The 15,074-nt window shown below is 39.5% G+C and overlaps 1 long non-coding RNA gene across 1 annotated transcript; it reads left to right on the forward strand.

Moving 5' to 3' along the window:
• Positions 1-172: 172 nt before the first annotated feature.
• Positions 173-14,763, forward strand: LOC132435410 (uncharacterized). The gene is made up of 3 exons (XR_009521530.1): positions 173-285; positions 12,838-13,008; positions 14,733-14,763. It is a non-coding gene; the product is annotated as an uncharacterized lncRNA (long non-coding RNA).
• The last annotated feature ends 311 nt before the right edge of the window (positions 14,764-15,074 follow it).

Here is a 15,074-nt window from a genome sequence, read left to right on the forward strand (position 1 = left end):
TAATGTTATATTTTTTCTTTTTCAGCTGTTCTTAGAAACTTGTGGAGACATAGCAGAAGTTTACACAGTCTTAGATTAATTCCATAACCTGTGTAAAAAATTAACTGCCTCAGAGATAGACCTAACATTCTAAAAGGAAATGCATGGAGTCTGCACAAACAACCACAGAAAAATAAACGTTACATTCAAAAAATCAAGAAAAGCATTTGAAGAATAAAATTACAAATTTAATAAACTGCACAGTGGCTTCTTGAAGGACAAGCATGTGTCTTCCAAAGAGGTCTGGTGAGTCTTTGCAATACAGCATGAACTAATGTGCTTGTTATATTTTGACATAAAATCCAATATATAGAGAGAAGCAGCTAGGAGGACATGTTTATTTAAAATAAGTGAGGAAAGAGATTGGATAAATAAATAAGTGGGAGAGAATGCACAAATCTTCCGTAAAGAAGAAATCCAAATACTGTAAGTAGATACCCGCTCTCTAGGAGATAAAGCTTAATTCCCCTCCTTCTCAAGTGGGTGTTGGATGTAATGACATGCTTCCAAAGAATAGAGTATGGGAAGGAAAAAATAGTAACTTTACAGAGGAGAAACCTGGCAGATCCCATCTTCACAGAGTGAGCAAGGTGTATATCAGCAGTAATAAATCATGTTGATGTCCACAGAGCCTCTTATATTATGCAATGAGAAGGGTACTTGAACTCTGTGGTATTCTTTCCAAAAATCCACAACCCCAGTCTGGTCATGAGAAAACATGAGACAAACTGAGGAATGTTCTACAACATACATATTCCTCAAAATGGTCAAGGTCATGGGAAACAAGGAAAGACTGAGTGGGTATCACCAGCCAGAAGATTGTGGAGGTGTGACTAAATACACAATGGTATCCTGGATTGAATTCTGGAACGGAAAAAAGGACAGTATTGGAGAAACTGGTGAAATCCAAATGAAGTGTGGAGTTTAGTTAATAGTAATGTACGAATGTTGATTTCTTAGCTTTGGCAAGTATATCATGGTCATGTAAGATGTTAACACTGGGAGAAGCTAGGTGAAAGGTATACAGGAACTCTCTATTATCTTTGCAACTTCTCCGTAAATCTAAAATTATTCCAAATGATTACTGCTCTTTCTTTTCTCTCCTGTCTATTCTCCATCCTAGATTCCATGAGTGTAGGACTTGTACCTTTATCTAATTTCTCTGTCTCATGAAAGGCAAAGCTGTTCTTTGCTAAGTAGAAGCAGATAATAAAAAATTCTCCCTCATTTAAAGCTCTTTTTTTTTTATTTTTTTGGCTTTTTCTTTGGTGCCATGAGGTCCCAGTATATTTATAAAACTCTCGAGTTATCTTTACTCATAAAGTCATGAGAAAGTAAATTTTTTAAAAATCTGAAAATGTTAATACCCCTAAAGATTAGATTCAAAAGACTGTAAATAGCTAGATTATCAAGTAAAGATATATTTCAAGTGAAACACCAACTGTATTTTTAAATGCCACCAATCCTTGAAGTTCTGTTATGAAACCTCACATCCTGAGCACAATATTTCAGAATATCCAAGCGAAGGACAAAGGATCAAAGATATACTTTCTTCTTATTTAAGGGTCTTCTTTCATTTTATTGCAGGGCCCTGGGGTAACCTCTCAGCTTCACCCAGTGTTCACCAATCACTTGCTAATAACTGGAGCTGAAAGAGGGCTCTGCCCTAATGCCATTATGTTCAAGAGCCATGATTGATTGTGTTATAGTATGTTTTTGAAACCTAATTACTGTCTGAGTGAGTATCTGAACTCATTAATCTTTAGTCCTGTAAATAAGTAAAATTGACTAAATAACTGGATTTCTCTAATGATGGTTTAGGTTATCTTTGGACCTACTGCCTTGCCCTACCCTCTTCGGGGCAGCAAATTATTTTGCTTAATGGTAATTGCTCCCCAGTTTTGAAATCAATTTGTAAAAGTCGGCTTATAAAACAATTTTCTATGTTGCCCTGTGATTGCTTGGTCCCTACTCTGTCTTTGTGGTATAATGAGCACATCCCGTGATGTGTTCACAAGCCACTGTATTTGCTGATGACCCTCCTTTGTGAGGAGGGTCACATCGCTTAATGAGATAAGAGGCTGTGTGTGTGTGTGTGTGTGTGTGTGTGTGTGTGTGTGGTGCGAGAGGGAGGGATGGGTTGGAAGAATGGCTTTCTTTTTCCTTACTAACTCTACCTTGTTTTTTTCCTCCCCACCAAAAGAGAAGAGAATTTCATATAGCATGGCCTGTTTCATATACTCCAAATAAGGTAGTAATCAGTAAAGGCGATTTCCTTCTCTTTTCTCTACTATCCAACTCCAGCATAACTGTGGTGTGGCATTTCGCTGTACTTTCTTCTTTCTCTGATTTTTTTTCATGCTTTACTTGTTGTTACCATTTTATTATACTTTAGACCTGTTCCCCAGAGAGTATCTCTATGAGGGAGAGGATTAGGCAATGTTCACATGTACTCTGGGACTTCTGTTTGCAGTCAAGATAGAGTAACATAGACTGGTTATGGTCTCCCTCTGAAATAATTAAAACTCAACACATTGGACATCAGGCATCAAAGGACAGAGATCCCTGAGAGATGAGAAAAACTTAATTGAGCCCTACAATTGCTACAGCTTATAGTCTTGAGAAAGTTTACAGGCTGTGGCTCAAGGAGAGAGGACTCCCTGAATGAATATTCAGTTGAGTACTAATCAGGACATGTGAATGAAGAAATTACCCTGGAAGAAGAAAGAATCACTCAGAAGTATTAGAGAGAACAGGACCTGACATTCATACAAGGCAAAGAATAGTGATTGTTTCCACCAGTCAAATTGGAAAACTTCACAATTCTTTGGTCATTGGGTAGAATTTTAGAAGGTTTTTGCTAGAGTAATGAGAAACAAATAGCCCTAGACCTAAGGCTACCTAGCAAAGCTGAAAAGAAAGTCAACCATAGACCAAATTTTCCAAATAACTTAATATCTCAGGACAAAGTTCAAAAATATTTATGGGAATTCAAGAATATCCAACATCCAACAAAATAAAATTCACAATGCTTAGCATCCAATTAAAAATTACCAGGCATGCAAAGAAACAGGACTATATAACCGATCTGGGTTGAAAATCAATTAATCAAAATCAACCTAGAGCTGACAATAGTAGTAGAATTAGCAGACAGGACATTAAAGACAGTTATTATAACTATATTTCATATGTTCAAGAAGCTAGAAAAAAGATTGAACAAGTTAACTGGAGACATGGAAGATGTAAAAAAAAAACCCTAAATCAAACTTTTAAAGATGAAAACTACAATATAATGCCTGAGATAAAAAGCACATTTGATGGAATTAACAGCACATTAGATATTACAAAAGAAAAAATTAGTGAACTTGAAGACGTAGCAATAGAAACTATCCCAAAGGAAACACAGAGAAATAAAGCTCAAGAAAAAATGAAAAGAGCATCAGTGAACTCTGGGACAACTGCAATCAGCCTAGCATGCATATTATTGGAGGTCTTGAAAGGGAAGAGGAACGAGACATAAAAATACTTGAAGTGGGACTTCCCTGGTGGAGCAGTGGTTAAGAATCCACCTGCCAATTCAGGGGACACGGGTTCAAGCACTTGTCTGAGAAGATCCCCCACGCTGCGGAGCAACTAAGCCTGTGCAGCACAACTACTGAGCCTGCGCTCCAGAGCCCTCGAACCACAACTACTGAGCCCACGTGCCTAGAGCCCATGCTCCACAGCAAGAGAAGCCACCGCAATGAGAAGCACGCGCACCGCAACCAAGAGTAGCCCCCGCTCGCCGCAACTAGAGGAAGCCCGCGTGCAGCAATGAAGACCCAATGCAGCCAAAAAAAAAAAAAACCTTGAAGAAATAATGGCTAAAATGTTTCCAAATTTGATGAATGCTGTGAATCCACAGATCCAAGAAATTAAATGAACTCCAATCATAAGAAACATAAAGAAAACCACACCAAACATATTGTAATCAAATTACTCAAAGCTAGCAATAGATAAGATCTTAAAAACAGAAAAAAAGACACACAGAGGAACAAAGATCAAGATGATGGCTTATTTCTCATTAGACACAATGGAAGAGAGAAGACAGTGGAGCAATGTCTTTAAAATTGTAAAATAACAAAAGCAAAAATTGCATAACCAGTGACAATAGCTTTCAAAATGAAGATAAAATAAAGACTTTTTCAGAAATACAAAAACTGGAAAAATGCATCATCAGGAGAACTGTATTATAAGAAATGTTAAAGAAAATCATTTAAGCAGAGAGATGATACCAGGCAGGAATATAGATCTATACAAGATAATGAAAACATTAGCTACATAGGTAAATATGTAAGGTTCTTTTTTCTTATTAGCTAAATCTCTTTAAAAGACAATGGACTGTTTTAAAAATAATAATACAGTATAACACCGTATACGGTATAACATACGTACCAGTAAAACATATGACAAAGGCCAGGAGAGGAGAAATGGAAGTATATGCATTGTGAATCCATTCATAAATTAACATTTACTGTTTATAAGGGTGAAAAACTGTTTATTTCGCATCTGTTATGTATTAGGCACTATTCTAGTGGTTACAGATACTATGGATAACAGAAAAGATCCCTGATTTCATGGATTGTACATTTCAGTGAGTTGGCAGTTAACAGACAAGTACACAAATAAACAGGAGAATTATAGACCGTTGCAGGTGCCATACAGGAAATAAATAGGATGCTATAGTAGAGGATAACAAGGTATAAGGAATGAGTTAGAGTGATCAAGAAGGTTTTGAAATGACAAGGGGACATTTGTCCTGAGATCGGGGAGATGAGAAGCCAGCCAGTTGAGAATCAAGGAAGAGGATTCCAGGTTGAGTTAACTTCCAGGCAAAGGCCCTGAAGGTGGGTAAGAACTCAGCCATTTCTTGAAACTGTCCAAGGGCTAGTGTGACTGAAATATAGTGAGAGAGGGATAGAGAGGTGTGAGATGATGCTGGGGCAGAGGTCAGATCACGCAGGGTCCTGAAGCCGTGGTCAAGGTCAGGGATTTGGGCTTGATTCTAAGCACAGTGGGAAAACGTTGAAGAGTTTCAGCGAGGGAGTAGGATGTATGGTTTCCTTTAAACAACAAGGCAATTTTGTTATAGTATGAAGAACGGAAGGTAAGGGGCAAGAATAGAAACAAGGAGGCTAGTCACGAGCCTATTTCTGTGGTTGAGGGAAGAGGTGATGGTGGTATGAATAGAGACAATGGCAGTAACAAGAGAAGTAATTAGATTAGATATACATTTTGGAAGAAGAGAAAGGCTTGATGATTGAATATGGAGGCCAGGGAAAGGGAGAATCTAGTAAGTAGTGGATCTGGGATATGACCCAGATCTGTCTGAGTCCCAAATTTTTTTTGTTTGTTTTCAGTGCTGCCATTAATATGTTGAACACCTGTTATGAATGGTGTATCTCATCAGTCATGAAAATATCAAAAAGCATAAAACCATAGTCTCTGCCATTAAGGACAAAGATAACTGACAATAAAAGAAACATATGCTAGGACCTAAATGACACCAACAAATCCAATGGAAGAGAAAGAGAATGGATCAAAGAATGCAGACTCAGAGGAGATTGCTTTCACAGGGAAGGAGAGAGCATTGTGTGAGGGTGAGTGACCTGAGCAAAGACCTGGAGTTGGGAATTTACACAGAGTTTTCAGGGAACGATAGCTACACTATGATGGCTTAATAGTAAAACAAAAAACCCTGAAAGAGAACTGGCTTTGAATAGGTAGCTGTAGTTCTGGAGTTGGACAGCTCAGAATGATTGAATGGTAGTGCAAAACCTTTAAATGGCAACCTTCAGATAGATCAATTTATCATCATCGCAGAGCTATTGATTAAGATTGGAGAATTGATGTCATACATTACATGCGCATAACAATCACTTTAAGTAAAAGTTAGGAATAGCAGTGTTTCATTGCTAAGCATGTAGGCACAGCCTGAGACAAATGGTGAAAGCAGAATTTGAAAGGGAGAATCGAGTAAGTAGTGGATCTGGGATTTAACCCAGATCTGTCTGAGGTTTGTTTGAGGTTTTTCTACCTCTTCATATAAATGAAAAGTAATTTCTTTACCCCTTCTCTTTCCTTGAGCTTCTTCTCTAAATAAGAATATACTAGTGTTTTTCCTAGTACTGTGGTGGTCACCTGTGAGCTGTGATAGTTGCAACTTCCTTGAGCATTATCAGGATGTATAGATGTAAATGGCAGTAGCCCTACCCATTGAGAGTATTCTGAAATCTCTACCAGACTCCAGAGGCACCAAAGATTAACCCAATAGATTGGTCCTATGGAAAGCAGCCTCAACTTTGCCAGTCTTATGGAGTCAAGGAGAGAATCCTCAGAGAAATGATCCACTGGAATTCTTTGGTTTGGTTCTGGAACCAAAAGGTGGCCATTGCCAATCTTGGGCCCCAACTTGAGGACTGGAAGTCTGAAATTCCCAATTTACTAGCTCAATGGCAAATTACTTCCAACTGAGCCTTCTGCAGTGAAACCCTTACTTATTTCCATGTGTTTCCAGCTGTGCAGTAAGAAGAAATTAATCAGTTCTGAAAAAATAACACTAGAATCAAGTCTTCTTTCTTTCTTTTTTCCAGATCAAACTCCAGACTCTTTTCAAACAAGGAATAGTTGGCATCAATGATCTTCCTTTTCATCTCTGCTTGCATCCCACTTCCAGTAGTTTGAACTTATTTAGGTTCTAAATACTTTTTTTTAACCTATAAATTATTGGGCAAGTGTGTTATTCATCATATTCTGGCTTTGTACACACACACACACACACACACACACACACACACTTCACAATTCCTAGACAACATGCTCAGTTTAATCAAATGATTCCTACTCTATCAAAGTATTTATTTGGAAAGTTTATAGTTTGAGAATTAATTATATTTTTAAAAACTTTGTGACTGGCTTGATGATAGCAGTTGAAGGTAATGAGATAGCATTTTAACTCTCAAAAATAAACAATAATATTAGCTCTATAGTACAGCCAAAATATTAGGGCAAATGAATAAAAGAATGTATTTCCACAGGTTGGTGGTTCTGTATACAAACCTCTCACTTCCACACAGGGAATACATTTAAATTTCTATCTTTCCAGAGGCAATAAAGCAAATTTCTGATATTTGATTCATATCACCTTTCAGGCTGCAGTTTCAAGGGAGGTCAGTGTTCATCTAACCCATTATATAAGTCAAGCTGCTTCTCTTTGGGAGATGGTTGGTTCACTGGTAATTGCTAATCCCTCTTCTAAGAGCTGGGTGTGTTCAAAAATGAGGAGGAAGAAATTTGGACACTGGTGGGGACCCACTCTTCAATACCAACCCTCTTCTTGAGTGATATTCATCTGCTCCAGCCCTTGGTGATGCCTTGGGTTTTTTCACCTCTGCATATTTGCTGACCCAAGTTTACTATTTAGGACCTTCTGTTCCCCTCAATCTACTTCCATTGCTTCCAACCAGCTTTCCAGGCCCAGTGAAAATCTCACAGCTTTTGCAGGGCCCCCTGACCACACCAGCCTGACCTGATGGCTTTCTCTCTGAGGTCTCTGTTTGGGCTTTTTGCTGTTTTGGGTTGTTTATGTCCTTCTCATGTCTATCTATCCAGTCTCCCAACTAAATATAGATAGATGAATATTAAAGATGTTAAAGCAGGTGATCATCTACTGCAGACTTCTCAGTTTGCAAACATTTGATCCAGTGCTCTTTTGACTGAGCCCTACTACTGCTTATTAATTTTACCACGCCCATTAACTCTCGAGGGCAGTGATTTATACATTTATTGAGTCATTTATGCATCACTAAGTAAATAGTCATTGAGCGTCCGCTGGATGCCAGGCTCCATCCTAGACACTTGGAGATATAGCAGTGACCTTAAGAGAGTGACCTTGACCACTGTCTCAAAGAGCATGCATTTTTGTGGAGGACAGAGAAATAAACAAAGTAAGCAAACAGAATAGTTTTAGAGAATCAGTGCAGTATATAAAACTGAAGAGGATAAGTAGGGCAGTAGGGTAGAGAGGGATGGTGAGAGCAGAATGCTACTAGGGCCGTCAAGCAGAGGAGATGGCATTTGCGTTGAGATTGGAATGGTGAGTTGGCGACAGTCTTGGGGATGGGTTCTGGGAGAAGAATGTTCCACTCAGAATGAAGAGTAAATGCCAAGGACCTAGGTCAGAAAAGAGCTTGGTGTTTTCGAGAAGAAAAATATCAGTGTGGCTGGAGGGGAGTCAGAAAGAGGAAGTAGGGCAAAAGTGGTGAGAGATGTCGAGGTAGGCTGGTCCCAGAACATGCATGATAAAGCAAGTGAAGAGTTTGCAAGTCATTGTCATCAGAAGCAGGAAGCTCAGGAAGGCTTGATGTAGGAAGTGACATTACGTGAGACATGTTTGAAACTGATGACTCGGGGAGGGTTTTTTTCTTTACTTTCTTTTTTTTTCTTTGTCTTGCTTTTCCTTTTGCTTTTATTTTGAGGGGTATACCATAAATAAAGTTCATATATAGTAACTAACTGTCCAGCTGCATGAATTTTTACATTTGTATATACCTGTGGAACTACACCCATAGTAAGATACAGAACAATCCCAACACACCCCAAGGGCTCACTCATGCCCTGTCCAGCCATTACCTCCACCGCTATTATGATAACTTCTATCACTTCTAGTTTTGCCTATTTTTGAACAAAATATAAGTGAAATCACATAGTATGCACTCTTTTTTTTTTTTTTTTTTTTTGGTCTGGAAAATATTTCTGTGTGACATTCTATGGAACGAATATCTCACAATTTATCTTACAAATGATGGACTTTTGGGATGGGGTGACTATGAATAAAGCTGCTATGAACCTACTTGTACAAGCCTTTTGGTAGACATATATGCTTATTTAGGTTGGATATATACCCGGGAGTAGAATTGCTCCATCTTAGGATTTATATATTTAGTAGATAACCATCAAACTGTTTTCCAAAGTGGTTGTACCAATTTACGTTCCCACTTAAAATACATGAGAATTCTAATTCTTCCCATTCTTACAAACACTTGGTATTATCAGTCCTTTTAATTCTGTTTTGGTCGGAGTATAGTGGGGGAGGTCTCATTGTGGCTTCTTGCAGGGGAGTGGAAGGGGTTGTTTCTTGTAGGTGTTTATGATTGTGTTGTTGATTATACAGTTTGGTTTTAAAACTTCGATTTTCAGGCTTCCTGGCTTTCATTCCCTTTTCCCAACACCACATTATTATTTTTTTTTTCCCCTTGTAATACCCCCAAAGAGCAGCATAAAAGCCAAGCAGGCTGATATGACATCATCATTGTCTTTCAGGAATGTGAAATTTCATTTTTTATAGATTGACCCTATTCCAAGATAGAAGGGAAAATAGAAAACAGGGCTTAGAACTTGAAAGAGAAAATTTGGGTCAGGCTCCGGCTTAATGCAGTTTCCATTCTTGGAGCCAAAAGACCTTCTAGTCAATGCACAAAGGGAGTCACTGGGGTGGGGATTGTTGGTTTCATTTCATGCTCATTGTATCACTGCATCGGGGTATCTAGGATTTTGCCCTCATGAAGAAATTAAGGGCGTTATGCTTCATTTCCTGTTTTGGAAAACAGAGTCTCTGGCTTAAAAAGGCTACTTGCATATTGTTTTAAAAAATTGGGTTGATAGTTCATCATATCATAATTAAACTAATTCAAATACTGTTATTTTCCAACAGCTTTAATGAGGTCTTCCACTTGGCAGAGAACTATGAGACCCCAAAATATTGCCATTTGTTAAAAGATGGAGAAACTCTGATGACAAATGACTCTATTCAGCTGCATTTCGGTTAATAAGATTTATGCATTAATCTAGTTATACTTTGTTCCCTCGAGTTTGGCAAACTTCTGAAGTTTTCCGATTTTCTACTGTGTCTCCTGCTCCCCAACCCCATCTCCTCCATAGAGAATTCCTGGCGTCTGAGTTAAAATAGGTGGAAATATTCTCTGTTTCCAGCCGAGGCTCCCCAGCTTGGTTGGAATGCTCGTCTGGTTGTAATAGAGCCTGCTTTTCGGCCAGCAACTCTTAAAATAGCTCCTCGGCTTATGAAGCAGAAAATAGAAGTTTGGGCAGCCCAGTGTCAGCTTACAGGATGTTGCTGGCTGCTTGCTTTGGGGGGCACTGTTGCTCTAGCTTGAGAACTCAGAGAAAGCCTCTGGTGAGTGATGGCTCTCCTTTGCGCAATTTTGTATCTGCACTTCTTGTCAAGTAATCATTACAAATGTTTCGTGGAGAAAGGAGTTGGCTCCGAGCAGAGGTCTGCCTCTTGGAAGAAGTGAGGCCCTGAAGGGTGGGCACTGGTCTGTCTGTGGTAAAATTTTCCCCTTTGACAGTGTAATTAAGTGGTAATTAACCAAATGAGTGTAAATGTTGAAGGCTGAGATAAATATCTGCATTTCCTTAATCTATTTTTCCCCTCTAAAATTTGATAAAGGAAATTTGGATTTAATGGAGGATATATGTCAATTTTTTTTTTTTTTTAAGATTACAAATCTGTTTAGAAGGAACTCAGGTCCACGGGTTTGGGATTCTACAGGAAAAGTTAGCAGCGTATAAAGATAGAGGAGGTACCATAAAATGTGGATGCGCTATTGCAATAATTATGTTAAGAAGGCTTAGTGGAGCTACCTTTTGGAAACATCTGGTTTATTTCTGCTCTTTCCATATCCTGCAGATGTTGCTGAACCCATGAAATGTACTGACAGGAGAATACATTAGCTCACGAAGTCATTCCAATGAATAAAGCAAAGAATGGCCTCTTAACTTTCTAAAAAATCTAGTTAGGAAAGAATTCTGCTTTCAGAGCAGGCAGAGATTAGGCCAATAATTGAGAGGGGCCCAGGGCCTTCTAAAAGTGTCAATAGTGATCTGTTCTTGCCAAAGGGGAAAAGAGATGCTTTGTGGAGGGGCGGCCAGAGTAATAAATGGGAATCTTTGTAATTCAAGTACTTTCTCATTACCTTCCTTGGTTAGTGATTAAAAATAGGGCTGAGGATGGGGCAAGGGAAGCCCACTCCTTCTGCGATTGGTCTTAGAGCTAAAGGTTCCTGAGTCCATCTGGAGTTCAGCTCTTCTGCCTCACCTCCTGGCCTCTGGAGCCCCAAGTGAGACTCAGAGGCAGGTAGACGGCTCGTGTGGCCAAGGCAGACGCTGTGGGAAGGATGCATAATTGAGGTACCATCTGTGGCATGGGGCTGATGACAGCTGCACGATGCCCTGACACTGCTGTGTCAACACCCTCGGCAGGCAGGAAAAGACAGGGGCAGGCGCATGTATGCTAAGGCTTTGGGAGAGCAGACACAGGCATCCCTGAGGGGGAGGGCCTGAGGAGTTTGAGTTTATTAAATAGGAGTTGGTTGCCTATGAGATTAACACCCTGAAATAAATGCAAAGTTAAGAAATATTTTGGCCTCCAGCCCACTTGGCAGGAGGATTAGGAACTTGGAGTGGTCAGAAGGACAAAGCCTTAAAGGGCCAATGTCACATTTAGTTTCTGGCCAGCTGTGATCTCTAAATTTCCCTATCATTTACATCATTCCTTTGGGTTATAGCGTCATGTGATGTGTTCCACAGACCCCTATTAAAATGTGTAACAGATGTTTTTCTGGCCACCGGCCTGGCAGACGAGAAGGATGCACTCATATAAACCTATCTATGAGAAACTAGTATTTCTCTGGTTCAGCTCTGAATCGTTGAACTGCCGTTACTGACATCCAGCCCTATTTGCCTGCTTCCCTCTGGGGCAAAATGGATAAATCTCTGGGATGTCTCAGAAAAGACTTTCTTGCACGTTCTTCTAGGGTTTCTGGCTTCCTTCAGGTCACTGAGGAGGGGGTCTCTACTGCTTGAGCCAAAGCCCTCCACTTCTTCAACAATTTCATGTATGTTTCCACCAGGCACCTAGCTCCTGGCTGACTGTTTACCCCTTTCCCTAGGTCAGGAGAAATCTCTTATGAAAATCATGTAAGCTCTGTCTCCTCCTCGGAGAATGATTTTAAATTCCCCCTAACCTTTCTCCCCACCAGGGTTACACCTTCCTTCTCCTTCTCTTTTGCAACTGGCAAATTTCTGCTTTTGATCCTTCAGCTGTTATTTCCCTATACTCAATTGACAGATTAAACCCAATATGACCAGTTTTTAAACCTCTTTGGGAACTTTTGACACTAATGTAAATGTGTAACTTCAGGAAAGAGGTTTAGCGTCGCTGTCATTACCATCATAATAATTTTTAACGTTTATACCACCTTTTAGAGTGAATGACATGTTTTCCCGTCTATTATTTCTGCCCATCCTTAAAGCAATACTGATATAAGCAAGACAGAAATTACGATGCTGAGGTTACAGGTGAAGAAATCAATGCTCACAGAAAGTAAAGCTGTTCATTCAAAGTCATGTGGCCAGTTCAGCTGGGATTCAACCCATTTCAGATTCCAAGCTCAATGATTTCCTGCACATAGAGAGCCCTTATTAATACTTTAACATGGTAGGAACTTAAAAGGATAGTCCACAGGATGGGAATGTTTTTGTAGGGCAGTGTAAGGATGCCAAGAGTTCGAGAAAGTAGGGGATCCAGACAGAAACAGAGATATGGAATCTAGAACTACTTTTCCCTAAAATGTGTACTGCAAGATTTCAATAGGTATATTGTCAGCTAAAGAGTTCCATAACCAGAGAGGCTTGATACATATTAAATTAAACAATGTCATGAAAATTTTCTGATTACAGCATTCCCAGAGGCTTTGACACACAGTACGAATTGCCAAGGCAGGGATCAGACATGCCATGAGCATTTGCAAACGTGTTTGATACAGGGCCCTTCTTGACTAAACCATCTCATGACAACACCCTTGGGAGAATGCTGGTCAAAAACACCATCATTTACTACCTCAGATGAAGGTAAGTCGGTCAAAGAGGGGAAGGGTGAGAAGTGTTCAGATGTCAGGGAAAGATCTAGAAGTCAGGTTTATTCTGTTATCTAATTACTGAATCAAAAATTTGATCATTCAGTTTAGTTGATTTTATGTTAAGGTCCTAGAAAGGGTAAAACTAGTATGTCAATATTCCAGATGTGAGATTTTATTGGAAGAGGAACTGGCAAGACTAAGGGGGGGGGGGCAATTGGGTGAGAAGACCATGCAGGAAGAGGATGGAGAGCAGGTTCTCGTCTCGAATGTCTCTAAATAGTCTTGGCCGTGTGACTTTGGTCAAGTCACTACACCATCTGGACTCTGGTTCCCTCTACTATGAAACAAGCAGAATAGATTAAATGGTTTCTTTTCAAGGTTTAATAATTCTATGAATAAACGTTATATGTTAAAGAGGGAGATAGTGGCTGTCTAAGGTGAAGATGAATTGGAGAGTTAATTTCCTGAGGAATCTTAATTTCTATAGATGCTAGTTTAGCATTGCCAGAGGGGAAAGGTGAGAGGCCAAGTGGGATCAGAAGCAATTTGCCTTGTGGACACCAGCAGACAAAGGGTCCGCCATGTTACCCCTACTATTAAAGACAAATGACCCCAGGATTCCAATCTGAAAGCCAGAGAAGAATCATTAGATAGCTAGCCTTGAATGGAAAACAGAGATTACTTTACCAGCCAGACAGCAGGTTTTGGAGAAAAGAGGAGGAATGAAGGTTAATCAGAAAACCTACTGAGAAGGGAGACAAAATCATCAGAGAGTTGAGGAGGTTGGTAGAGGAGTCAAGGAAATGGAGAATAATAATTGAACCAAGTGTAGGGGGAGCTCTTACAAATGGGGAGGGAGAGAAACTGGGGTTGGGAGGATGGAAGAAACATAAAAATACCTGAATGGTTGTGGCTTCCTGTGAACAGATCTTGACACCCATGACACAGGAGGAAGCTGATATCATATGCTTCTCTACTCAAGACCCAAAAAGTATAAAAATTGAATTCCACACTGTTTCTTTCAAAGAGGCTCTGGTCAGGGGCATGAGAAATACTGGAATAAGAGTTAATAGTCTGAATGGATAAAGAAGATGTGGTATAGATACATACAATGGAATACTACTCAGCCATAGAAAAAGAATGAATTAATGCTTTTTGCAGCAACGTGGATGGACCTAGAGATTATCACACTAAGTGAAGTAAGTCAAACAGAGAAAGACAAATATCATATGATATCGCTTATATGTGGAATCTAAAGAAAAAGATACAAATAAACTTATTTACCAAACAGAGAGAGACTCACAAGCTAGAAAACAAACTTATAGTTACCAAAGGGGAAAAGGGATGGAGGGATAAATTAGGAGGTTGGCATTAACATATATACACTACTATATATAAAATAAATAACCAATAAGGACCTACTGTATAGCACAGGGAACTATACTCAATATTTTGTAATAGCCTATAAGGGAAAAAAATCTGAAAAGGAATATCTGTCTATCTACAACTGAATCACTGTGCTGTACACCTGAAACTAACATGATATTGTAAATCAACTATACTTCAATAAAAAATTAAAAGCAGCTCATAATCTGAGACCAAAAGTGGTTCTGACCCAATAGCTCTTGAGTCTTGGAGTATAATGATGGGTATGAATTTGTTGTCTATCCACCATTGACCCGCCGAGTGATCTGAAAGTCATTTCTTCTCTCCAAGAGGTTTGAACTCACTGGGAAGCAGAGAACAGAGGAAAAGAAAAATTGGATGTGAAGGCCAATATTTTCAGGAGGACAAGGTTAAAGCCTACATCCCTTAAAATCGGAAGTACTGAGCCTCCTGGAAATTGCGACTGCTTAACTTCTCTGTTCTACAGATGGCCGTCATCCCCATGCTGATAGGACACAGGAAGCAAGGCAACACAAAGTTGCCTTAATGATAGGTCTTTGTGGTGACTGGATCCAGGAAGAGAAGGAAATGAGACGTAGTTTACAGCAACATCACAGTGTTGGGCCAGACCCTGCCTGGGCATCTGTGCCTGTGTCAGGAAGCATGGGGCCT

This window comes from Delphinus delphis, chromosome 12 (genome assembly GCF_949987515.2).
Source record: "Delphinus delphis chromosome 12, mDelDel1.2, whole genome shotgun sequence".
In the NCBI taxonomy this organism is placed as follows: domain Eukaryota; kingdom Metazoa; phylum Chordata; class Mammalia; order Artiodactyla; family Delphinidae; genus Delphinus; species Delphinus delphis.